Source organism: Puma concolor, chromosome E4 (genome assembly GCF_028749965.1).
Source record: "Puma concolor isolate L17-30 chromosome E4, mPumCon1.1.hap2, whole genome shotgun sequence".
In the NCBI taxonomy this organism is placed as follows: Eukaryota; Metazoa; Chordata; class Mammalia; order Carnivora; family Felidae; genus Puma; species Puma concolor.
In genome coordinates this window covers 27,451,930-27,478,163 of record NC_141683.1, presented here as the reverse complement: position 1 = coordinate 27,478,163, position 26,234 = coordinate 27,451,930, and the positions used below count along the sequence as shown (strand labels likewise).

The 26,234-nt window shown below is 48.2% G+C and overlaps 1 protein-coding gene, 1 long non-coding RNA gene and 1 pseudogene across 6 annotated transcripts in view; 1 reads left to right on the top strand and 2 right to left on the bottom strand.

The window, feature by feature from the left end:
• The window catches only part of SNRPE (small nuclear ribonucleoprotein polypeptide E), a 141,780-nt gene extending 116,049 nt beyond the window's left edge, over positions 1-25,731 (top strand). For 4 of the 5 annotated variants that reach the window (XR_015246188.1, XR_015246191.1, XR_015246190.1 and 1 more), the window contains 6 exons: positions 9,724-9,855; positions 11,782-11,855; positions 21,548-21,646; positions 21,936-22,067; positions 24,243-24,393; positions 25,058-25,731. The gene's annotated coding sequence lies outside the window, so the exon portion shown is untranslated. The remainder of the gene's footprint in view (positions 1-9,723; positions 9,856-11,781; positions 11,856-21,547; positions 21,647-21,935; positions 22,068-24,242; positions 24,394-25,057) is intronic. The other variant, XR_015246186.1, reaches the window with a different exon arrangement.
• LOC147572522 (small ribosomal subunit protein eS27-like pseudogene) lies at positions 1,436-1,778 on the bottom strand (annotated as a pseudogene).
• On the bottom strand, positions 23,558-24,338 carry LOC147572521 (uncharacterized). The gene is made up of 2 exons (XR_015246192.1): positions 24,202-24,338; positions 23,558-24,057 (listed from the first exon to the last, which is right to left on the bottom strand). It is a non-coding gene; the product is annotated as an uncharacterized LOC147572521 (long non-coding RNA).
• Positions 25,732-26,234: the final 503 nt, after the last annotated feature.

The following is a 26,234-nucleotide window of genomic DNA, read 5'->3' as shown; positions in this document are numbered from 1 at the left end:
ACGTTGAAAAAAAAAATTTAAAAAAAAAAAAAAAAAAAAAGAAAGAAAATGACCTTTGGATTAACCCTCGAAGGAAATGAGGGAGGTAGCCATAAGGATATCTGGGGGAAGGTCGTCCTATGTGGGCGAAAGAGCATGAACAAAAACACAGGCCTGGTGTGTTGGAAGGACAGCAGGGCTCAACGAGCTACAGCGGAGTGAACGAGAGGGAAAGGAAGAGAAGAGGTCAAAGAGGTGACAGGGAAGGGGAATGCTTTCCTCTTCACCCGGAGTGAAATACGACTTTTGAGGAGAGAAGTGACATGATCTGACTTAGGATTTGACGGATGAGAATAGACAAGACGAGAGGGAAGCAAGAGCAGGAGCAGGAAGGTAAGTTGGGAGGTGAGAGATAGTGGCAAGAGGCGATGGTTAGGAGGTGAGAGATGATGGTGGTCTGAATCTGGAAACATTTGGAAGGTAGAATACTCCGGACTTGCTCGTGGGTTGGCTGTGGGGCATAAGAGGAAGAGGAGTCAAAGATAACACTAAAGGTTTTTTTTGTTTTTTTTTTCAATGTTTTTTATTTATTTTGGGACAGAGAGAGACAGAGCATGAATGGGGGAGGGGCAGAGAGAGAGGGAGACACAGAATCAGAAACCAGCTCCAGGCTCTGAGCCATCAGCCCAGAGCCCGACGTGGGGCTCGAACTCACGGACCGCGAGATCGTGACCTGGCTGAAGTCGGACGCTTAACCGACTGCGCCACCCAGGCGCCCCAACACTAAAGTTTTTTGTTCGTGTAGCTGGAAGAATGGAGTTGCCATCTATCTATGTTTGGTAAGACCGAAGAAGGGGCAGCATTAAGGCGAACACAGGCATTCAATTTTGGACACGTTAAATTTGAAATGCCTGTTAGACATCCAGGTGGAGATGTTGGACGGACGATTGGGTAATCAAGGTTAGAGGTACGAGTTGAAGAATCACCAGAGAAAGATAGGACTGAAAGCTGTGAGGCTGAATAAAATCCCCAAAGGAGTGAATACGGATAGAAAACTGAGTATCTCAGAGCACCCCAACGTTTAGGATGGGGGTGTAGCAAAGAAGACTATGAAAGAGTGGCCAGAAAGGCGGGAATCAGGCCAGGTAAGCGTAGTGCCCTATGAGCCAAGGGAAAACGTCTTTCGAGGAAGTCTTAGAAGATGCTCTTTGTCAGATGCTGCTGACAGGATGAGAACCGTCCCCTGATGTGGCATGTGGAGCTCATTTGCTACATGGCCAGAACGGTTTTGGTGGAGTGGTGGAGGCAAAACCCTCACGGGGGTGGACTGAAGGTCGTACGAAAGGAGATAAATCGGAGACTGAGTATTCTTTCAAATAATCTTGTGTGAAGGGAGGGAATGAGTTGGGGTCATAACTGGAGGGGAAAATGGAATCAAGAGAGGGTTTTGACTTTATTATTATTAATTATTATTATTATTATTATTATTATTATTTATTTTGTGTCCAAAATCAGTTTATTGGGATAGTTTCCCACTCATGTGGATTTAGGGTACTTTTATTGCCGCTCCTGTCTGAAGGAGCATCCTTGTGTAAGCCTTGCTCTTCCTCCTTTCAGTTGGCACAGGACGGTGGAGCAGCCCACACACAAAACCACCGTTTGTGCGTGGCTGAAGACAGTGGTGATTTTGTAGCACGCTGCGTACTTCATGTCCATGAAGGAGGAGTTGGGGCTCTGGACCAGGCACTTCTTGTGCTTCTTCTTCTCCTCTTCTGGGGATGGGCGCAGGAGGTCCTTTGTGAGGGGTATGTTCTTGGGGGCAGGACATCACTGCCAGAAAGGCAAGAGAGGGTTTTTTAAAGACGGGAGAGAGTGGCACCTGGGTGGCTCAGTTGGTTAAACACGGGACTCTTGATTTCATCTCACGGTTTGTGAGATCGAGCCCTGAATCGGACCCCATGCTGACAGCCTGACAGCATGGAGCTTGCCTGAGATTCTCCCTCCCTCCCTCTCTCTGCCCCTCCCCTGCTCGCTCTCTCTCTCTCTCAAAAATAAATAAGTAAACCTTAAAAACATCAAAACAGGATATATAGCGGCATGTTCCTCCTAAGGGAAACACTGATGAAACAGGAGAGACAGAGGAGAACTGTGGGCGCAGAATCCTGAGTGGGTGAGAGTAGATGAGACCTAGTGTATGAGCAGAGGGGTTTTCCTCATCCTGGAGCACAGACAGCGTATCCACACAGCACGGAGGAGGCAGAGCGTATGGGCACAGGAGCGGAGAGGTGGAAGCGAGGATGAAGGAGGACGCGTTGGAGTTTGGGAGGAAGGAGAGAGAGAGGTGAAAGCGTTGTCCAGGAGAGCGGGAAACATGGCATGTTTGCTATGGAGCACCAAGAGTCACGTGTGATAAATGGGCATGGGTTCAGAGCTGAGCAGTCAGCATAGCTGTGTATGGTTCCCAGCCATGTTCAGCTGCTGGGAACAGGTGCAGAGTGGGAGAAGAGGTTGGGTTCAACCAAAGTTATCGTTTGACAATGAGTAAGAGCTCTCATGGCTCTCCCGAAGTACGTTCCTGTGGCTCTGAGGACCACATGTTCTGGTTTGCCCAGGATAGTGCCAGTTTATGCCTGGTTTCCCAAGGTGATTAGCAATAGTGTTCCCTTTCACTTTCAAAACTGTTAGATTTGGGTAACAAATGAAATGATCATTCTACTTTGAGCAACATAGTGCCCCGGAGGTTTTCTCAACAGAGACTGCATCGTTGTTTTTAATGTTTATTTATTTTTGGCAGAGAGAGAGAGAGAGAGAGAGAGAGAGAGAGAGAGACAGAGCATGAGCGGGGGAGGGGCAGAGAGAGAGGGAGATACAGAATCCGAAGCAGGTTCCAGACTCCGAGCTGTCAGCACAGAGCCTGACGTGGGGCTCTAACCCACAGACCATGAGATCATGACTCAAGCCCAAGTCGGACGCTCAACCGACTGAGCCACCCAGGCGCTCCTGTTTGACTTTTAAAAAACACTAAATAGATTGTAAATTCCTTGAGGTCAGTGTCCTGTTTTTATGCCTTCTGTGCCCCATGGCGAGCATAACTTTTAAATGTGGTCTTCTTGTGTCTTGGTTAATCCAGCAAAAACACAGGTGACTCAAGACTAGAGGATAATCCCAATTTTAGGCAAATTCTCCTCAATCTCAAGACAAAGGAAGGGGATGGAGGCAACTGACACACCAAGGGGACCTTTCATAATTCTGCCCAGGGTTATGGGGGCAGGGTAGGTAAGAGTAGAAGGGAGGCCAGTCAAGACTCAGAACTGTGCAGGGGGCAGATTGACCTAAGGAAGGACTTGAAACTAAAATGTCCCGGTTATCTGTTGCTGCCTAACAAAGTAACAAATCACCCTGAAATTTAATGACGTAAAGCATCAGCCATAGCTTCGCTCTCTCTCTCGCTGTTTCTGTGGGTCAGGAATTTGCAAGGGGTTGGTGTGAGAAGTAAGGGAAATGATTCATTTTCAGAAATACTAAAGAAAAGCGGTACTGTCCAGCTAACAGTACATTTACAACCTGCTGGAAATATGTACAAACCCCCCACCCCGACAGTGGAATCCCAAACCTTTAGACACTTCACTTCCTGGTTATTCTTCTTCCCCTCTCCTTTACGCGGGCTTATTTTCGTGGGCTTTGCAATGAGCTTGTGTCGTAGAAGAAAGGGAGGAGGGACTGAAAGTTTCTGCGTCACCTCAGGGAATGTATGTTTGTTCCCATCAGACTCCCTTTTTGCCTTATGGGCATAGGCGACTTCCCGATAAGGCTGTAACCTCTGTAGTACTAAGCCAATGAGAAACCAGGGAGGGACTTGCCTCTGTAGCACTTAGCCAATGAGGAGCCGGGGAGAGATTTGCACACTAGGAGATAAATTGTCTGCTGTAACTTCTCCGAGTGTGTCTGTCCATCAGACACCCGCTCTTGCAAAAACATCAATTAAAGCCTCGCTTCAATGTGCTCTGAGTCTCTGCCTCCCTCCTTTGATTGGGTCAGTGGGCTTATTTTTCCCAGTTGTTGGGCATTTGTGGCTTGGGATCTTTCCTATGGTTGTAGTCAACTGGCTAGAGCCGGAAAAGTAGGGGATCTGAAGAGTTTGGGGCTGGTGAAGCACCTCACTCTCTTCATGTAGTCACAGTGCCTTTCCATGTGGTCTCCTGCTTGGGCTGATGTCAGGTGGCCTCAGGGTAATCAGACTGCTTCCATGGTGGCTGAAAACTTCCAGGATGAATGTTCTGGTGACTTAGCTTGGAAGTCACCGTGTTACTACTGTCCTACGTCTGCCCAGTGTCAAAGGAAGGGGGCGTAGACTCACTTCTCAACGGGAGGAGTGTCAAAGCCACTTTATGAGATCACATGGGATGGGCAATGTTGTTTGACCCATTTTTGGAAGATATAATTGTGACACAAAGTAGGGGTTCTTCTACCTTCCTTCCTTCCAAGGAGTCTTGTTGGAAGGCTGAAGACACCATACTTTTATTTGTTAACCTTAACCATTTTTATGTTAAAAATCCTTCTGCAAATGGAACTTGGCACGTAGCTCCCCCCCCCTTTTTTAAAAATGTTTTATTTATTTTTGAGAGAGTGACAGAGGGTGAGTGAGGGAGGGGCAGAGAGAGAGGGGGAGACAGAGATTCCAAAGCAGGTTCCAGGCTCTGAGCTCTCAGCACGGAGCCCGACAGTGGGCTCGAACTCACAAATCGCGAGATCACGACCTGAGCCAGAGTCAGGCGCTTAAGCGACTGTAGCTCCCCTTCCTGATAGGTGGTGGTGAGTGCAGAGAGTTTGCTCAGTGTCCACAGGGTTTAGAGGAGGATAGAGATGATAGGCTGTACCTCCTCAGCGAGAACCTTGACGTTACGATGGGAACAAACTGCTCCATCTCAGCAGTTGGGGAAGGTTATCAGTGTGATATCACGTGACACATTAGGTTTTACCCACGTGGAACAAATGACCACACGCCTAGTGGCTTAAGACAACACACAGTTGCTATGGTACAGCTTCCACGGGTCAGGAGTCTGGCATGTTTTAGATCCTCTGCTCATGGGGCCACAACACAGAAATCAAAGGGTCAGCTGGTTTGTTTTCATGTGGAGGCTCGCCGGCAGAAAGGCCCATTTCCAAGTTCACTTGGGTTGTTGGCCGAGTCCACTTCCTTGCACTTGTAGGACTGGCGTCCCCGTGTCCTTGCTAGGTGTTAGCGGGGGACTCCTGTCAGCAGCTAGGTCTCAGGCCCTTTGCCGTGTGGCCTTCACAGGCCACTTGAACATAGTAGCCTACCCCGTGAGCGCACAGAGCAAACTGGTGGTTGCAGAGGGGAGTAGGGGAGATGGGCAACATGGGAGGAGGGGAGTGGGGAGGTACAGGCTTCCAGTTATAGAATGAGTAAGCCCACTGGGCTGAAAGGTCCAGCACAGGGAATGACACTGCACTAGCCTTGTATGGTGACAGATGGTAGCTGCACTCGTGATGAGCCCAGTGTAACGCGTGCAGTTGGGGAACCACGATGTCGTACAGCTGGAACCAATGTGACATCGTGTGTCAACTATACTCATATATAGGTCAGTGAAAAAAAACTTGGACTGATGCTGGCACACTGTAAAATTTCAGTGAACATCAGATGTCACTAAAAAAGTGAAAAAAGAAAAGTTATGGCCACAAGAAACAAACAAGAAACAGAGCAGCCGACCTCCTCAAGGCCGGCAGTGGAATCAGTTTCATACATCCAATCTCTGACTCTAGGACAGGCCCTGTATCTTTTAATGGCTCGCTTAAGGGCACCTGGGTGTCTCGGTCAAACGCCCAACCTCGGCTCAGGGCGTGATCTCAAGGTTTATGGGTTTGAGCCGCCCAGCAGGCTCCCTGCTGACGGGGGTCTGCTTGGGATTCTCTCTCTCTCTCCCCTTCCCCCACATGCACACCTGGTCTCAAAATAAATAAATAAACTAAAAAAAGGCGGGGTGGGGGGTGGGGGGCTCACTTAATTAGGTCATGCCCATCCAGAATAATCTCCCTTTTGATGAACTCAAAGTCATCAGCTGATCCGGAACCTTAAATACATAGGCAGAATCCCTTCACCTTTGTCAGATAACATAACCTAAACTTGAAAGTGAAATCCAGCCTATGCTTGGGTCCCACCTCACTTAAGCACAGAGGATTGATTATAGGGACATGTACTCTGGGGGATGGAAATGTCAGCAGCCATTGCACTTGATCTTGGGGGATCTTCTGGATGCTGGGTCTCCCATATCAATCAGGTTACAACTTTTTGAAACAGGAAGGGAATGTGGTATCCTTAAAGGGACCTAGAAAGGTGACCTAGAAGGAAGAATCCTCTGTTCTCCTTAGCTTCTGGTATGGATCACATATAGCATGGCTCACCCTAGGGGTGTGCTTATGACTCCCAATTAGTAACTAACAGAAAAGAAATTATTTTTTAAAAAGCAGTTAATAAAGATGGAGCACCTGGGTGGCTCAGTCAGTTAAGCATCCGACTTCAGCTCAGGTCATGATCTCACAGTTCATGGGGTCAAGCCCGGTGTCGGGCTCTGTGGTGACAGCTCAGAGCCTGGAGCCTGCTTTGGGTTCTGTGTCTCCCTCTGTGTCTGCTCTTCCCCCCACTCACACTCTGTCTCTGTCTCTCTCTCTCAAAAATAAATAAACATTAAAAAAAAATTTTTAAGCAATTATTAAAGAGATAGAGAAAAATAAAAATAAACAGAAAATTGAAACTGTAATAAAATATGAGATAAAAAGAGGGCAACCATAAAACTGAAAGTGATAAAGAGTAACAAAAAAAATCATTGGGGGGCGCCTGGGTGGCTCAGTCGGTTGAGCGTCTGACTTCAGCTCAGGTCATGATCTCACGGCTTGTGAGTTCAGGCCCCGTGTCGGGCTCTGTGCCGACAGCCTGGAGCCTGCTTCGGATTCTGTGTCTCCTCCTCTCTCTGCCCCTCCCCTGCTCATGCTCTGTCTCTCTGTCTCTCAATAATAAATCAATGTTAAAACAAAAAATTAAAAAAAAAACAATCATTGAGAACGAGCACTTTAAATGAAAAAAAAAAAAGAGGTATAAAATAGTAAGAAAAGACAAAGCACATTACGAACAATTGAATTGTGCCAAATCACTTCAAATCGAAGACTGAATGATTAAAGGGACCAAAAGCTAAAATGATACAAGTGAATAAAACATAAGAAACAAGTAAACAAGCCACCATAGTAAGTGTCTAAATATGGAGCAGCCTATTCAGGAGCTCAGTGGCCTCATGCTGAGTTAGCCAGAATTCTTCAAGCTGAAGCAACCCTGAAATCCAACACATGCTTGTGAGTGTCTTTCTCAACGAGGGTTCCTCCTCTGAGCCGCACAACACCGGAAGTTATCTGAGTTACTGTTTTCTCAATTCTGCCCCAAAATGGTACATAACTAGTACCCAGCAGTTGCACTACTAGGCATTTATCCACGGGAACCAGTGTGCTGTTTCGAAAGGACACATGCACCCCCGTGTTTATAGCAGCACTATCAACAACAGCCAAAGTGTGGAAAGAGCCCACATGTCCATCGATGGATGAATGGATAAAGAAGATGTGGTATATATATATATATATATATATATATATACAATAGAGTATTACTCGGCAATCAAAAAAGAATGAAATCTTGCCATTTCCGACTCTGTGGATGGAACTGGAGGGTATTATGCTAAGCGAAATTAGAGAAAGACAAACATCATATGACTTCACTCATCTGAGGATTTTAAGAGACAAACCAGATGCACATAAGGCAAGGGGAGCAAAAATAATATAAAAACAGGGAGGGGGACAAAACATAAGAGACTCTTAAATATGGAGAACAAACTGAGGGTTCCTGGAGGGGTTGTGGGAGGGGGGATGGGCTAAATGGGCAAGGGGCATTATGGAATCTCCTCCTGAAATCATTGTTGCACTATGTGTTAACCAATTTGGATATAAATTTTAAAAAATAAAAAATAAAGGGGCGCCTGGGTGGCGCAGTCGGTTAAGCGTCCGACTTCAGCCAGGTCACGATCTCGCGGTCCGTGAGTTCGAGCCCCGCGTCGGGCTCTGGGCTGATGGCTCGGAGCCTGGAGCCTGTTTCCGATTCTGTGTCTCCCTCTCTCTCTGCCCCTCGCCCGTTCATGCTCTGTCTCTCTCTGTCCCAAAAATAAATAAACGTTGAAAAAAAAATTTTTTTTCTTAAAAAAAAAATAAAAAATAAAATAAATAAATAAATAAATAAATAAGATGAAACATACATGCATAGAAAAGGCCAGTCTTGAGAATGCATAAGAAAAAAAAAAAAAGATGGCTTAATAAAATATACCTAGGTTGAGAATAAAAAAAAAAAAAAAAACCACAGCAAAGAAGTTAATTCATTGTATACAGCTTCATTCTCTCACCAAACTAGCTGATCTATGTCAAAAAGTATGCAACCAAGAAAGGGTTGGTCGATCTGGCACATGGTTCTGTGATATTTTTGAGAGATGAGTTTTAGGTGAGAAGTGGAAACTGAAGTCAGATTCCTGGGACGTTTTCCCCCTCAAGAGTTGTGTGGTCAGGTGATTATGGACTGAAGCACACGAATCACTTTTGATCACTTACTAAATATAAGAAAGGCATCAACAGATGTCCTGACTTCAGAGGAATTCAGAGAAGTAGCAGAGAATATTCATTTATTTGATTTTCTCCATAAGCCTTCTGGCCAAGGGCCCAGGAAGGACTTGTAATTAGTGCCTTTCTAAAAACATAAGCCTCCTTGGGAATGCAAGCTGGTGCAGCCACTCTGGAAAACAGTATGGAGGTTCCTCAAAAAACTAAAAATAGAACTACCCTACGACCCAGCAATTGCACTACTAGGCATTTATCCACGGGATACAGGTGTGCTGTTTCTAAGGGACACATGCACCCCCATGTTTACAGCAGCACTATCAACAGTAGCCAAAGTATGAAAAGAGCCCAATGTCCATCGAGATGAATGGATAAAGAAGAAGTGGTGTATATATATACAATGAGTATTACTCGGCAATCAAAAAGAATGAAATCTTGCCATTTGCAACTCTGTGGATGGAACTGGAGGGTATTATGCTAAGTGAAATTAGAGAAAGACAAACATCATATGAGTTCACTCATATGAGGACTTTAAGAGACAAAACAGATGAACATAAGGCAAGGGAAGCAAAAATAATATAAAAACAGGGAGAGCGACAAACATAAGACTCATAAATATGGAGAACAGAGAGTTACTGGAGGGGGTGTGGGGGGGGATGGGCTAAATGGGTAAGGGGCACTAAGGAATCTGAAATCGTTGTATTATATGCTAACTAATTTGGATATAAATTTTAAAAAATTAAATTAAAAAAAAAAACACATAAGGCTCTTGGGGCACCTGGGTGGCTCAGTCGGTTGAATGTCCAACTCTTGATTTCAGCTCAGGTCATGATCTCATGGTTTGGTTCATGGGGTCGAGCCCCACCTCAGGCTCTATGCTGGCAGCATGGAAACTGCTTGGGATTCTCTCTCTGCCCTTCCCCTGATTGCTCTCTCTCTCTTTCAAAATGAATAAATAAACATTAAAAAAAAAAAAATAAGGCTTTTCCAACTTCACACTGGTATGGGCCAAAATTGTCTAAAAACGGAGGACTGATTCTAGAGAAGCCCCACATGCCCCTTTCTTTTCTTCCTCTCCAGCATTTCATATGTGAGAAAACAAATGATGGCCAGCTTCAGTTGTCCTCATCCTGGCCAAGGAGCTCCTACAAAAGTTTTGTTAGACTTCATCAACTCTGGAACAGTCCCACAGGACTCAGCACACCCCAGAAGGTAACCATGGACACACTCTGCTAAATTCCATTCGACTTCTAAGCTGCATGGCCATTGATCACGCTTTCCTTGAAACACTTATTTCCTTGTTGTATTAGTTATACCTGTCGTATAACAAATTACATCAAAACTTTAGTCACCTGAGACAACAAATATTTATGATCTCAGGGTTTCTGTAGGTCAAGAATTCCAGAGCATCTGAGCTGGGTGGATTTGTCCAGAGGCTCTCATGTAGTTGCAGTTGGGACGCTGGCCAAGCTGTGGTCATCTGAAGGCTTGCGTAGTGCTGGGGATTTACCAAAATGGCTCATTCAGATGGCTTTTGGCAGGTGGCCGAAGTTCCTCTCTGGTTCTCAGCTGCAAGCCTCAACCACTCATCATGTGGATGTCTCTGTAGGCTGTTTGTGTGTCCCCACAATATGGCATAACTTCCTTCCTTTATTATTTTCAGAAAGTGGAGGAATGTATAGTCCTTTTATGACCTAAAATATGACCTTTTATGACTAAATTTACACATTACCACTTTGCTTGATTCCATTTCTGAGAATAGAGTCATTCAGGCTAGCCCACCATCAAGGGTAGGAGAATTGAGGAGTACTGTAGACGAGGAAAAAACCTTTTCCCTCTACCCTCTTAGATTCATTACCTGGGGCCCTGCAAATGAGACTGACAAAAGACAGATTAACACGAGAAAAACAAATAGAGTTTATTAGCACGGTGTAGAGCTCATACATGAGGGAGAAAGAGTGAACAGTGAAGAGTCATTCAGAAGGGTGGTTAGAATTTAGGCTTGTAGCATCTTAACAAAAACCAATAAATTTGTAGAGAAATGGCAAGCCACAGGAAAAGGGTTTTAGGCTTCTGAGAGTGGCAAACCATGGGAAGGAAAATATATAGGGAAAGCTAATGGAAGATAAGGGTTATTTCAGTGAGGTTTGTTATGTAGATTCCTCTCTGTGCTGTCTCTGGGCTGATAAGAGTCTCTGGTGATTAAGAACCTAAGCCTGCTTCTAGGCAAATAGTTGGGGAGGGCAGAGAGGTTTTTGTTTGTTTGTTTGTTTTGGGGTGGTTTTTGTTTTGTTGTTTTTTTGTTTTGTTTTGGGTTTTTTGTTTTTTTTTTTTTTTTTTTGGTGTTTGCTGTTTCTCAGTTGTCTTCAGCTCAAAATAGCCCTTATGCCAAAGTGGCATATTTTGGGGTGGCATATTCTGATCCCCTTCAGTATCAGAGAGCTTGTGGACATATTTTAAATTTTTTCTTTCAACGTTTTTATTTATTTATTTTTGGGACAGAGAGAGACAGAGCATGAACGGGGGAGGGGCAGAGAGAGAGGGAGACACAGAATCGGAAACAGGCTCCAGGCTCCGAGCCATCAGCCCAGAGCCTGACGCGGGGCTCGAACTCACGGACCGCGAGATCGTGACCTGGCTGAAGTCGGAGGCTTAACCGACCGCGCCACCCAGGCGCCCCAATATTTTAAAGCTGCCACATATTTTTTTGTCTTCTGTAGCTTTAGCTCTCCTGGTTGTCTCCCTATGTCTCTGGCCACTAGCTCTCAATGTCTATCTTTGTATTATTCCTTTGTTCTTTGTATTATTCCTGTTTCTTGAATGCTGGGTTTCTTGGGCCTCTGGGCTTCTCCCTCCACATATTTGCCCTGGGTCACCCTACACTCCTATGTACCACCTTTGGGCTGGTGATTCTCCAACCCAAGTGTTGGCATACGTTTTGTGAAAGGGCCGTATGGCTTAGTAGGCCAAACGTTCTGTATTGCAAATATTCAGCTTTGCTTCTGTAGTGCAAAAGCACCCACAGACAATGCGGATGTGAATGAGCCTGGCTGTGTTCTGGTAATACTTTTATTTGTACAACAGTCTGCTGGCCATAATTTGTTGACTCTTTTTTTCTAACTTCTGTGGCCCTCGCAGACCCTTCTTCTGGGCTCCGGAAGAAGATAAATGCCCAGCTGCCTTCTGGGCATTTCTTCTTGGATGCCTCAGAGGTAGGTCAAACTCATCTCTTCCTGTATTTATTGTACTCCCTGTATTGAACACGGTATTGTCTTGTGTCCTCTGTCTGGTAAACAGCATTGCCATTTGGTCAGTTGTTGTAGCCTGAGTGCTAGAAGGGCTCCCTGCTCATCCCTCTCCCTCGTCTCCCATCTCCAATCAGTCGACAGTTAGTCTACTTCCTAAAGTTATCTCAGATCTATCCCCTTGGTATCTCTACTGCTACTACTCAGTTTAAGCTATCATTGTGTCCTTCCTGAAATACCACAATAGCCTCCGGTGCTAGGCCCCCAAAGATGTCCACATCCTACTTCCCAGAACCCGTGAACATGCCACCATCTATGGCATAAGGGACTTTGCAGATGTAGCCAAATTAAGGCTCTTGAGATGGGAAGATTATCCTGAATTATCCAGGTTGGCCTGATATAATCACAAAGTTCCATATAACAGGCAGGAAGGTCAGATGAGGGAGAGAATGTGACAATGGAAGATTTGCAAGATGGCCCTTGAAGGTGGCAGAAGGGGCTATGATCTGCAAGAATGCAAGTGGCCTCTGGAAGTTGGAAAAAGACAAGGAAAGTGATTTTCTACTTGAACCTCCGGAAGGTTCCAGCTCTGCCGAAATCTTAGCTTTAGCCCACGAGTCCGACTTTGGACCTCTGACCTCCAGAACTATCACAAAATACAGTTGTGTTGTTTTAAGCCACTAAATTTGTGGGAATCTATTATGGCGGCAATAGAGACTGAATAACCTCCTCACCCTCCCTCCAGTCGTGCTCTGTTCTCCACCCCACCCCGAACACAAACAGGATCCGTCACATCCCCATCGAAAACACTCCCATGACTTGCCCACATCCTCAGAATAAACTCCAGGCTCCTTGCAAGACTTCATCACGGGTCCCCGGCAGTTTATGCCCCGCAAATTCATGCAGGGAATTTCACATCGTGTCGTCTCTCCATGAGACAAATGTTCTGTCTGTTCAGGACCTGTTTACCTTCCGTCTCCCACCTGACTAGCTCCTGCAAGTTATCCAGACGCCAGTTCCTCAGAGACAGTCCCTGCCCCCATGCTGAGTTCAGGTCCTCTGTTTGGAGACATTAAAGAAACTGCCCTATCAGACTCCTGGCCCGCTTTATTGCGAGGACTTGTGAACTCAGAGACCGCCCAACTGTCTTGTTCACCGCTCGGCTCCGAGCACCTTCCGTGATGGCTGACACACACCAGTACGCGGTGAAGACAGACATGGCCCAGCGATGGTCTAGGGAGACTTGGTGGAGGCGGTGGTGAGGGGCTCCAGCACGTGCCGTCTCCCCTTGAGAAAGCTGGGGAAGAAGAGCCCATGGGGGAGAGAGACCCGAGCTGACTCGGGGAGCAGGTGGGAGTCTGAATTGCCCTCATTTCCCTTCCTGCTCGGCCTGGTGGGGAAGACGCCGGGAGGGGAAAGGGGCGTCACTGCCCTCCCGCTACAATTAGCCGAGACTTTCATTCTTCTACAAAGAGGAGAGAGCAAATCAAAGGGAGATAAAAGTACATGTCCCACAAAGGACATCGAGACGAGGGGGAAGGAAGGGAGGGTGGTGGGACAGAGAGGCAGAGGCAGAGAGAAAGCCCTGCGGCCCAAACAAAAGCCCAGAGCCAGCTGATCCCCAGGATCAGACGGTGGAGACACAAGGACAGGAAGAGAGCAGACCGCGTGGGGATCAGCAGCCCCGTCAGCCAAGGAGGAGAGGGAATGAAGGAAGATAAAACACTGATGTGAATGGCCGGGGAAGAGGGTGGAGAGGGACCCCCAAATGGAGTTGGGACAAAAGCATGAAAAGACAAGATTGCCACCATCCCATGAGCACTCCACCCAGGGAAAGCAATGAGGGGCTGGAGACAAAGGCCGAGAGAGGAAGGTGGAAAGGGAGGGAGCACAGCAGACTGGCCCTGAGCCGGTGACAGGGCTGTGAGCACAGGGGGTCAGCCGAGGCCCTGAAGGGGGAGCGGCAATCAGGGTACTGGCCTATATTTGATGAGAGAATCCTACCTGAGTAGCTTTCTTGTCTTTGAACTTTATATAAATAGAATTTAAGAGATGGACACACAAAAATAATGTGGTCGTGAGCCTTCCAACACAGATGCTTCTGTGTCTGGCTTCTTTCTCTCCACGTTATGCTGCACATAGTGTGGATCAGTCATTGTCATTGCTGTATAATATTCCACCATATATATATATATATATATATATATATATATATATATATACTTGTGCATATCCATTCTTGTATCTAGTGGAAAATTTTCATTCAAGTCCACAATCTCTCTCTCTCTCTTTTTTAAGTTTATTTATTTATTTTGAGAGAGAGAGTGAGCAACAAGGGAGGGGCAGAGAGAGGGAGACAGAGAATCCCAAGCAGGCTCTGCACTGTAAGTGTGGGGCTCAAACTCATAAACTGTGAGATCATGACTGAGCCAAAATCAAGAGTCAGACGCCTACCGGACTGAGCCACCCAGGCACCCCAGGTCCACAATCTCTTATCTGAAACCTTGAGGCCAGATGGGTTTTAGAATTTTAGAAAGATGGTTAAAAAAAAAAGATGTAAGGCACAAACACTCCATATCACACAACTCCCAGTGCTGGGTGTATGGAAGTGCCCTGTATCCAGACACATGGATGTTTCTGAAAGGAAATGGATGAACACTCATCCTAGGAATAGCTTCACTTCAGTTCAGGTCAGGTTTTGCCACCAAATGGGTTCCGGCCACATTGGGTTATGCCTCCAAATAAAAGATGACGTTTTTGATGTTCAGGGCTTTTGGAGTTCCGGAACTCAGAACTTGGCATTGTGGAACTTTGGTATACTAGTTCCCAATAAAATTTGCTTCGGGAACCCCTGGCAGAAAGATGAGTTGAAGACCATGTTACGAGTTTCGGCAAAAGTCAGAAACAAAGGTCCAACAACGTTTCAGAGGCGAGACGTGGTCCAGAAGGGATGTCGGAGTCGGCTAAATCGGGCTCAAATCCTGACCCTGGATGAGACAGAGAAGAACCCTGTGTACTGCTGGCCTCTATAGTTCCCTGATCGCTCGTCCCATCTGACCAGTGTAAACCTTTGTTTTTAGAACTTCAGCCCCTAATCTTGTAAATTGTTGATTATATGTTTTGTATCATTTTAAAGCTCATTTCTTTCTTTTATCCTCTTAATCTGCTGGTCCTCTACTTCTGTGTTACTTATCTTGATGATTCCTTATCTCTATTTTGTTCTTTATAATTTTATATTATGTTCCTCTTATCTCATCTTCTCGTTTTTATTGTTATCGTGCTATTTTGTAGTGACTGAGGAAAGACCCCTGCGGTTTGGGGGAGCAAGACAGCATTTAACCCCGCCCCTCCCTCAGAGCCAGATTGCTCTGTACTTGGGAGCGTTTCTTTCCCCGAGGAGATTTCTGGGTGGTGGGGGAGGTGGTGGGGAGCCCTCAAAATTTAAGCTCGAGCCTTAACCAAGAATTGGTCCCGGGGCTTTTGAAGCCTGGGAAAACACCCAGTCTCAAAGCAGAAGGCTGTGCTCAGTGGTAGAGATTTATTTCCGGTTAAGTGTTTCTTTGTTCTGGGAGACCAGACCCTCGGCGTCAATAACCTGGCACAGACACCCTTCCCCGTCCCCACATGCAGATACCGCTCATCCTTTCACACACTCAAGAATATTCCACGGCGAGGATGCAGCAATGGGTGTTTAAGCTTTCCACTCGCTGCAGAGGCTTCTTTTCTATATGGAAGGAGAAGGCGTTGTTCTTGCAAGTCAGGCAGAGGAGTGAGGATGAGGCCCTGTTCTCGCTGTTGCTTCAGGGGCCACAGAGAGGAAGCTGCCAGAAGGAGGGCCAGGCATTCTGTTCTCCCCCACCTAGCAGAGAGGCCTTTGACAGCCAGATTGACATAACCTTAGTGGGGAAGGTTGAGGTCTCCTCATGGGATTTCGCCAGAACCCTGACTTTGGGCAACATACTGCACACGGAGAGGGGCTGGTCAAGCCCTCTCCTCAGAGCTAGGCCAAGTCCTAGACTATCCCTTGTGTCCTAAAGGGGTACACGTTCTGTCAGTTGCCCTGGGAAGGGGAAGACTCCCAGAGAGACCAGGGAGAGGTGGGCTTGAGAGGGCTTTGGCGGGGCGCCTGGGTGGCTCAGTCGGTTAAGCGTCTGACTTCAGCTCAGGTCACGATCTCACGGTCCGTGAGTTCGAGCCCCGCGTTGGGCTCTGTGCTGTCAGTTCAGAGCCTGGAGCTTGCTTCGGATTCTGTGTCTCCTTCTCTGTCTCTGCCCCTCCCCCACTCATGCTCTGTCTCTCTCTATCAAAAAATGAATAAATGTTAACATTAAAAAAAAAGAGAGAGAGGGCTTTGGGGCCCCAAGGACTCCCTGGAAGAAAGCTTGGACACCCCCTTCTTTGAGGAAAGAAAGGCAGGCCTGAGAAGCAGGAAACGGGCGAGAATGGGGCTGTGAGGGGCTCAGGGTCTGTAGCTCCATGACAGTCCCGTTTCCCCACATCCCGGTGGTCCTCCCAGGGTCCCAAGCCTTCCCGCTTTTGTCTGAAGGGTCCCACCAGATTCCAGTTCTGCCGTGAGCATTTAGGGAGCAGCCCGTGCGCTGCCCCCCAGCTCAGAGCAGCAGATGGGGAGACCACCCCTGCCGGCCTCCCAGGTCAGTGCAGTTGGGACACCGGGGGCCCTCGAGGGGTAGTGTCTGTGCTCAGCAACCCCAGGGCGGTACAGCTGCGGGAGAGCTGGGGGCCGAGCTGGGGGCTATTTTAGTTCCTTCCCTCAGTTAACTGCATACTGCTTTTTATATCATTTTAATTATCTTTTTATTTCTTTTAAGTTACTTTATCTTTTTTTATGGGCGGCTATATACTTTTTTTCTCTTCCTGTTTGCTATTTCTTCACCTTAATAAACTGGGTGCTGGGGCTCAGGCTCAGGGGAGAGCCCTGAGGCAGCCCAAGCAGAAAAGGCTGGACACTGCCCTCTCTGACTGTGCCCCCAAGTCCCCTTGCCAGTTGCATCTTGTCCCCTGTGACCCTCCGGACTCTTAAAAACTTCTACCTGTGGGGGGGCCTAGTTGGCTCAGCCGTTTAAGCGTCCGACTCTTGATTTCGGTTCAGGTCATGATCTCATGGTTGTGAGATCGAGCCCGGTGTGGGGCTCTGCACTGACAGCTTGGAGCCTGTTCGGGATTCTCTGTCTCCCTCTCTCTCTCTGCTCCTCCCCCTCAATCTCACACTCTCTCTCAAAAAAAAAAAAAAAAAAAAAAAAACAAGAACAAAAACAAAAACCCAAAAACTTCTACCTGTTCAACTCAGGAGCCCCCAGGCCAGAATTCTCCCCCAGGTTCAGGAAGTAAAAAGTGTACATCCCTCAACAACCCCAAATCATGCTCCAGATTCAGAGTAACCTCGTTCAGCTACTGTGTGTGTGTAAATATTCTCTGTAGCATACATATCACGCGGGCACGTTTAAAATCAGGTAGGTAAGGCCAAATGCTAAGCCAATTTGTATTCCTACCCACAGCTCCCAAGAGGGTCGCTTTCCCCCTCTGCCTACACCCTTACCAGCACAGCAGAGGGTCTAAGGCAGAACTTTGGAAGTTCTTCCTGTATCAGCCTTCTGCTGCCCTGCACCCCTCCCCCATTCCTGGGCTGTTTGGATTCAGGAAATGGGGTCGATGTGAGCGACCCTTGTCCATTAATCACTAGGAGATGCGGTGACCTTGCTGGACACAGCTCCTGCTCTGGCTCCACCCCCAGGCAGGCTGGGTGCTGTTTCTGCGAAGGTCCAGCTTCCAAAGCATGAGCCAAGGAGCTCGCTTTAGCACAGCAGAAGCAGCAGGAGACCGACCCCCCTCCCCCCAGGCGCGCTTGACAATGGTGGGGGGGGGTGCCTACCTTCTTGTTCCTGTGGGCAGACACCCACTGAGCACTAAGTATGAGTCATGCCTGAAGGTCCTTCTGGATTTTTCCCAAATCCTGATCCTCTCCCAGAGGGAGTGGGCAGAGCCTTCCCCTCCACACCCTCCCACCACATCTAATAGCTTCCATCGCTCTGGGGAATGTTCGCAGGATCATGTGTGCGCCTGGCGCGGGGCTGCGGTTAGGAAGGTGGATCTCCCCACCAGCCTGCCGCAGTGGGGTGGGCAGTACGTGGGTGGGCAGGGAGGGGGTGGGTGTCAACACAGCTTCAGACATGGTCCATCTGCAGGTGAGAGAGATGGGAGGGCCGCCCAAACTAAGGATAAACAGGCGGGACCGGGTGAATACAAGCCCCCAGGGTGAAGGCAGAAGGAAAGGGGCAGAGCTGGCTTCGAGGGGATCCTCATGTACCCACCCCCCGCACCCTTCCCCCGCCCCAGCCAGCCGGGGTGCCAGCTGCCTCACCAAGGCCTAGCAGCTGGTTGAAAGGTGAGAACTAGTCACCATCCCCAATGGTTGGACTTCTTCTTCTTTGAGTTAACTGAACACTTATCCGTGGCCTCAAAAATAACAGCCCTAGGTTTTATGGCTTAAAAGTTAAGACAGACACCGTCTTCTCTTTCTCCTTCAATGGTGTGGCCCTATGGGACAGAAACCCCCCCGAGAGGGAGGTGTGAGTGGGCTGCGGCCTGTGGTGCCAAGTGCCTGGTCACCTGGGGTCGGCCTGGTGGTGGCGTGCGTGGCATCCCTTATACCCCAGCTGCGCTCAAATGGAACCCAACATCTCCTTTAAGGAGAGACAACAAGCATCCCGTTAGTTATACAGTGGCTTACCCCCACCCATTCCAAACCTCTTTTCCGTAGCAGTCTCCACTCTAGAGACTGGAAAAACTAAACCATTCTTTGTCTTCTCTAGCCCTAGGTGATTCTTGACAATGGCCTGGCCGGTTAGACATAAGCAAAACCCTGCTTGGCTTTTAGGAAACCCTTGATTTTTTTTGTTTTTGTTTTTTTAATAAATGGAACAGATGCATCTGGCACCATCCCTTCCCCCTGTTGTCTACCTGGAATGAGGATGAGATGCCTGGAGCTATGGCATCCACAGTGTGACTATGAGTGAAAGGTGAAGAAAAACGTAAGATGTTACCCCCAATATTATGGTGCCCTAAACCAATGCCAGCTACTGACAACCTCCAGACTTCCTGTTATGGAAGGAAAATAAATCCCAATTCATGTAAGCCCTTGTCAGTTGGCTTTTCTGTTTCTTGTCATTGAAAAGCCTTCCTAAGTGATAAACATGCTTATGGATATTTTCGAAGCAAGGAGGCTTCAAGGAGCCCTTTAGCCTTTCCAGTCAAACGGGAGATACGTCGTCAGGGCCCTCCACTTAGGAAAGGAAATATCCAGAAGGACGTCTCTCCTTCTCCAGCACGACCTAGACCTAGTTCTGTGCACGTGGCCCCATGTGGGCCTCATCTGGCCTCCAAAGGAAGCGCCCTGGATTGTTCGCTCCATTCAGGAAAAACTAGGCCCCTGGGTGGAGTAGCAAAAAAGTAAAAAAAGACAGCATTGCTCTGATGGTCCCTCTGCCGCTCTGTTCCCTGAAGATCTTGAAGTGTTCTGAGACACGGGCCAGGTCTTGGGCCTCACTCCCAGGATGATGGTAGGGCCACCGCAGAGGCATGCTTTTTCTGCTGCTCCCCCATCCTTCTTCCCTGGGATCCTGGGAGCTACAAGACCCCGTCCCATGAGGTTTTCCAGACCAACTCTCCTGATTCAGACACGCGGAAAATAAAGAGCAGACCCCAGAGAATAAGCAAAAGGAAACTGGAGTCTTTGCTGCGTTGTTATCTCTTTACCACCTTGGAAGGGGATGCTAATCTCCTAGTTAATCCTTGCTAAGTGCTCCTTCTCTCCCTCCTTCAAGGGCTCCTCTGCTTTTCCTCCTTGGCCTGCCCTCCAGGCATCCTCCATTCTTCACCTCTTCTCACTCACATCATTCATTTCTGTGGCTTCCATATCTCCTGAAACCCTGGTCTCTTTGCTCAGCCCACACCTGCTCCTGGGCCCCAGCCTCAAATACGCAGCTAGTCCTTACACATCTGCACCCGGGCTCTATAAACTTAACATGTCCCTAACATAAATCTTTTCCCCCAGTCTGTTCCTACCCCTTCCTATCTTCCATGGCACCATTGCCCCCTCTGTTACCTTCCCATTGCTGCTATAACAAATTACCACAAACCAAGTGGCTTATAACATCACACATGTATTATCTTATACTTCTGGAGACCAGAAATCCAAAATGGCTCTTGCTAGGCTACAACCAAGGTGTTGGCAGGGCTGCATGCCTTCTAGAAGCTCTAGGGAAAAGTCCATGCCCTTGTCTTTTCCAGCCTCCCAAGGCCACCTGCATTCCTTGGCTTATGGCCTCTTGTGGCCAACAATTATGTCCCTCCAAGCTCTGCAGTGTCCTTCCATTTTCTTCTGGAAAGGTCGTGCCTCCTTCTTTCTTTACCTTTTTAAAATTTTTATTTATGTATTATGTATGTATGTATGCATTTATGTAATCTCTACATCCAACGTGGGGCTCAAACCCTCAACCCCAAGATCAAGAGTCACACATTCTACCAACTGAGCCACCCTGGTGACCCCTCCTTCTTTCACTTCTAAGAATCATTATGATTTGGGGCGCCTGGGTGGCGCAGTCGGTTAAGCGTCCGATCAGCCAGGTCACGATCTTGCGGTCCGTGAGTTCGAGCCCCGCGTCGGGCTCTGGGCTGATGGCTCAGAGCCTGGAGCCTGTTTCCGATTCTGTGTCTCCCTCTCTCTCTGCCCCTCCCCGTTCATGCTCTGTCTCTCTCTGTCCCAAAAATAAATAAACGTTGAAAAAAAAAATTTTTAAGAATCATTATGATTATATTATCCACCTGGATAATCCAAGATTATCTCCCCACCTCAAGGTCCTTACTTTAGTCACATCTGCAAAGTCCCTTTTGCCACATAGGTAACTTAGTCATAGTTTCCAGGGATTAGGACTCGAACATCCTTAGGGGCCATTGTTCTACCTTTCACACCTCCTTTTAATAAGAATTGCCACCATGGGGCACCTGGACAGTGCAGTCAGTTGGGCAATTGGGCATCTGGCTCTTGATTTCGACTCAGGTCGTAATCTCACCGTGAGATTGAGCCCCTTGGTGAGATCGAGCCCCATGTCAGGCTCTGCACTGATGCTTGGAAGTCTGTCTTTCTCTTTCTGCCCCTCCACTCCTTGTGCTCTGTGTCTCTCAAAATAAATAAATGAACTGTAAGATAATAATAATTGCTACTGTTACTACCAATTTTGTAGTCTGGGCTCTGGGCTGATTTTTTTTTTTTTTCCTAAGTATTTTCATGCACAATCGAGATGATGCAAAACGAAAAGATGCCTTTAGTACTCCCGAAAATCTACTGGCAAGAGAAAACCACTCATCTGCAGACACAGGCTAACTTTCATGAAAAGGGAGGGATGACACAGAGGTCAGAACAAGAGTTCAGAGGGGAGAGCCAGAAGCCATGAAGGATTAGTCCATATGGATTTAGCCCATATGAAATCCAACCAAAGCCTGGTTGGATTTCAGAATTGCTATGGACCACTTTTTCCCTTTTGAACAGGAATGTACATAGCAGCTATCTTATGCCCCTCCTACCTTGTATACAGGGTATGGTGGGAGCAGATAACTCATCTCTTTGTTTAACTGGTCAACAGGAAACTTTCATGGGAACCTGTTTAAGAAACTACACCTGAGGAGTCTTATCTGCACCTGGACTTGATGTAGATGATGAGATAGATACAGCTCGTGCTGGAGTGAGGGGAGACTTTGGGTTTTTGTGGGGAGGGGGGCAGGGGAAGAGTATATTTTGCATGCCAGAGGGGTGCAAACATTAAGGGCCAGAGGGCAGAGGCGGCCATCTTCCAAGATGGCCCCCATTGTTCACAAGTCCCAACAATCACAATTTTGCAAAGTCCCTTGCACACTGCACCAGTAGCACATGGCAAAAGTGATGCTACACAACTTCTGAGGTAGCTCATCAAAGACTGTGGCCGTTATTTGGGGTATGTTGTCTCTCTGTTTCTGTCTGACTCCATCTTTCAGATTACTCACTGTGGGGACAAGCTGTTGTGTTGTGAGTAACCCCATAGGGAAGCCCACCTGGTGAGGAAGAGAGACCCTGAGACAGAAACACCCAACCAAGCTGCCTCCAGAATCCTGAGCCTCAGAAACCTCGTGAGATATATTCATTGTTTTGTGTTACTAACTTTTGGGGTAATTTGTTATGTAGTGATATCTGTTTCAAGGGGCTGGAGAGGTATGCTTTAAGAGGTATGATCTCTTGAAGCAATCCCACTGTTCAAATGTCCTTAAGCAGCTCCGTTGAGTGAGGCCTCTCTGGTAGCTGTTTCCTCTGCCTGGGATGCCTGATTTTCATAGAGCCAACTTTCTTATCCAGCTCTCTCCAGAAAGTTTCTCCTGGCTGCCCAACCCAAAGGAGTGCCCCTAGGACTCCTGCAGTAATTCTCTGCTTAGCATTTCTCACTCTGTTATGTTTGTTTGGTTTTTGTTATCTGTCTCTCCCACTAGAATAGAAGTTCCATGAGAGAGGGAGCTTGTCTCTTGCTCGGCATCTAAAACCGTGCTTGGCATAAATAAATGAGCCCAAAGAGCTCTCATTTCCTGCCGTCACTTCTCTACAGCTGTCCCTCCTGTCTTACCAAACTACTTGAAGTTTCTTTTCAGTCATCCTATTTCACACATTGTTCTTTTTCCTGGATGCCTTTCCCTTCTTCTGCTTTTGGTGAAAACCCATACATCTTTTAAGGATCCAGAGTTTCTCCCGCCATAACATTTGCCATCCATTGGTGTGACCGATCGTCTAAGTGTCTATGCCCCGCCAGATGCTGGACTCTGGGGGGCCCGGACTGTGCTTCTTCACCATTGCATCTCCAAAGATCTAGCAGAGCGCTGGCCCTGTGGCCCTCAGCGAGATGAGTCACAAGAGAGGGAGGCCCTGTGACAGGTGGCTGGGACTGGCCTGTAGCCACACGGTGTCCTTGTCCCTAGGGCCTTGCTCCCTACTAGCTGAGGAAGGGGTGGGATTCATCCTGTACCCCGTACACATTAGTGTTTGCTCCTAAGTAAAACCCAATGTGTGAATTGATCTTTGAGAGAGCCTGGTGAATTGCGGGCACCTGGAAATAGGCTTGGGATGGAAGGAGGGACCTTAGCTGTCAAGCACTTGAACCCCAGAACAAATTTCTGTTCGTCTCAAGGTGGGACACTGGAGCAAATGGGTTCTGTGGGGCTTCCAATGTACCGGGACCTCTGCTCCCCCTCGTTAGTCCGTCATGCACACTAGCAAGCTGCATTACTGTCTGCCTTGTTCCCCTACCATATAGCGGCTGGAAGGCCAAGTTGTGGCGGGTTTGGGGGGTGGGATCACATTGGCAACAGGAGGGAATATGTGAATTAGGAGGCAGAAACAAAGGGGAGGAGAAGAGAAAGAAGAGGGGGGCCACTGCTGGCTCGAGACTCTCCTTTGAAACTCCCAACACATCCCCCCCCCCCCCCCCCCCGCCCCGGACGCACAACACCCTCCTACCCCCACCGTAAAAAGCTCTTTCTCAGAACAAAAGCCCTGTCACCGAAAGCACTTATTTAACAACAACAACAGCAAGATACACTAGGTACAAAAACATCTTTCTCAAAAATTTTTCTACTTCAATTCAACAAATATTTATTTTCCTGAAAAAGCAGAGATCTATAAAAAAATAGAAGCATGTGGATTTGTTGTTTGGTTTTGATTGAAAAGCCTATCGGCGCAACCAGGAGAACAGCATTGCCCCAGTGAGCCAAAGCACAATGGGAAAGCGCTTTTAAAATAGAAAAGAACACTAATATATAAATCCACCAAGGTGATTTTAAAACACAGCAGCACCTCCGTGCGAGAGTGGGGGATGGGTCTCATGCTCACAGGCAGCTTGTCTTCTGTCTTCTCTTCCCAGCGGGCTGCTTGGGCACACAACTTAACCCAGGGTGAGCCTCCGTCATGGCGGTGATAGGATGCGGGGACACATGTAAAACCGTCATTAATAAAGGCATACCCGGGGTACCTGGGTGGCTCAGTCGCTCGAGCTTCCGACTCTTGGCTCTCGGCTCAGGTCTTGATCTCAGGGTTGTGAGTTTAAGCCTCACCCTGGGCTCCACGCTGGCATGAAGCCTAGTTAAAAACCAAAACAAAAGGTATACGCCCCCCCCCCCCAAAAAGGTACACCCAACTAGCAAAAAAAAACAATGTGGAAATTCATTTAGAAAGCACACGGGAGTCCAAAGAGCCACCTCTGGATAGAAAACGAACACTCACATGCCCCATCTGTAGAATGGTGGCTTCCATTGTCCTCTCAGGAGCTGTGATGCCGAAGGGGCTGGTCAAGAATCCAGGGGCCAACACGGTGGAAGAGAGATGCAGATCCCATCGGTGATGTGTATCATGCGGCATGTGGAGCTGGGCACATTGTGTCAGCTGGTACCAAGCAGGGTACAGCCATAATGCCAGGTAGAGCTTTGCCAGGCAGAGCTTTGCCAGGCTGGTGTCAGAGAGAGACAGCTGTACCCCAGGGCTGACAAGTCAGGGCGAGTGGGAGACAAGGGCAGGTGCTTTCTTGGACCCCGCGTCTTTGTGTACTGCAGCGGTGAGTGCGACAACCACGCTGGCTTGGTTAGTGTTGTTCTGAGCCGTTTCAGTCCCTTCAAGGATACTGCCAACCATTCCAGCATGTGCAAATGTGCCATGAACACCGGAGGGGACTCCCGGGTGAGAGGGGTCCTCAGAGGGCGGCTTCCCCGTGTTCCTGCCTCACGGGGCGGAGAATGCCTCTCAGGCTCACTCGGGTTTCCTTCCTGACCTCGGAGCTCTCTGCCTCACTGCCTCCCTTCCTCTGCTTCTGTTCTCCGTCCCCACCCCACGCCCGCCCCACACACCTGCACCCAGGGGGGACCTACCATGCCCTCTGCCCGCTGCCCCATGCCCACAGACACTTCTTTGGTGAAGGCCATTCCCTGGCTTAATTATTGCAGATCTTCTTTGGCTTTTGGGTCTCCCAAAGTCCAAAGACTCTTCAGGTAATTAAACCTGGAGGGACAGGCCGAAAGAGACCCACCCCCCGGGCCTTTGGAACTGGGCTGGGCGATTAGGTCATAATTGATCTTTATTGTTGCAGCTGAAGATTATTTATCCTGTTGTCGAGGAGCCTTGTCACTGCTGCCCCACCCCAGGCTGGCCGGAGCCGAAGCTGACCCGCCCCAGAGCCCCGGAGCCCTGCCTTCAGCCTCAGCCAGGTGGACCTGGGGACAGTGGCTGGGCTGTTTACTCCCCGTCTCTCTGTGGGGGCCCCCAACCCCACCCCACCACTGACCTTACTGCATTTCTCACCCTCCTTGTCACTGCCACACCTTTTGTCTCTCTGGGCCATCTCAGCCCCTGGGCCTCCGGACTGTGATCAGCCCTCCTGGGGACCAAAGCCCAGGGTCAGAGAGGAGAAGCGCTCAGGCACGTCCCTACAGCAGCCTTTACTCCCAAGTTCTGAGAGCTTTCCCAGGCATGCCCTGGAAAGGAAACCAGGGCGGGAGGAATGAGGTTCCCTAGAAATATATTTAGATTTCCCAGTGGAGGGACGAGTGGGAGGGTGGAAGGCAGGACTGTGAACTACACTGGACATTCCGCTCCACTCTGTCCCCAAGGCACGGAGGCTCCTGCTGGAAAACAAAAAATCCTCCCTGGAAAAGAATGGGAAAAAGAAAATTCTTTTACCCACCAGTAAATCTCCCAGGGCTGTCCTGGGCCATGGAGATTAATTATATTACTATTTGTGATAATAATACATCTTATAGCATACTCTAAAACATTTTTACTGATTTCATTTTGCTCACCCGCATGACCTCATTTGTCCGGAGCGATGAGGAAGGGCAGAGATGAGCTGTGTCATAAACAAGAGGGCTGGGGACAAGTCAAAGAGTGCCCTGCCTCTCCACCTCAGATCAATTATGCATTTCCTTATGACAATGTGGGGGTCTCCTCTGGGAGGTTGTGACTTTCACTTGCTGGGTTGAAATCCCCTGGTAAGACTACAGGGTGATGCATCGATACCCCGACAGGGGATTCAAGGTTTCCTACCTCTTTTAAGCGGCAGGCCCCTCCTGGGCTTGCCAGTGTCTTGCTCTAGAGAGCAGTACCCGCTCAGCGTGAGCACGGCTACCATTATTCCACGCCCACTGTGTGCCAGGGTGTGTGGCCAGAGTTTACGTGAATTACCCTATTGGATTCCCTCAATAAATCCCAGTGGAAGCCTCTCTGATGACTCTTATCTCTCAGATGAGGTGATAGGATCAGAGAAGAAT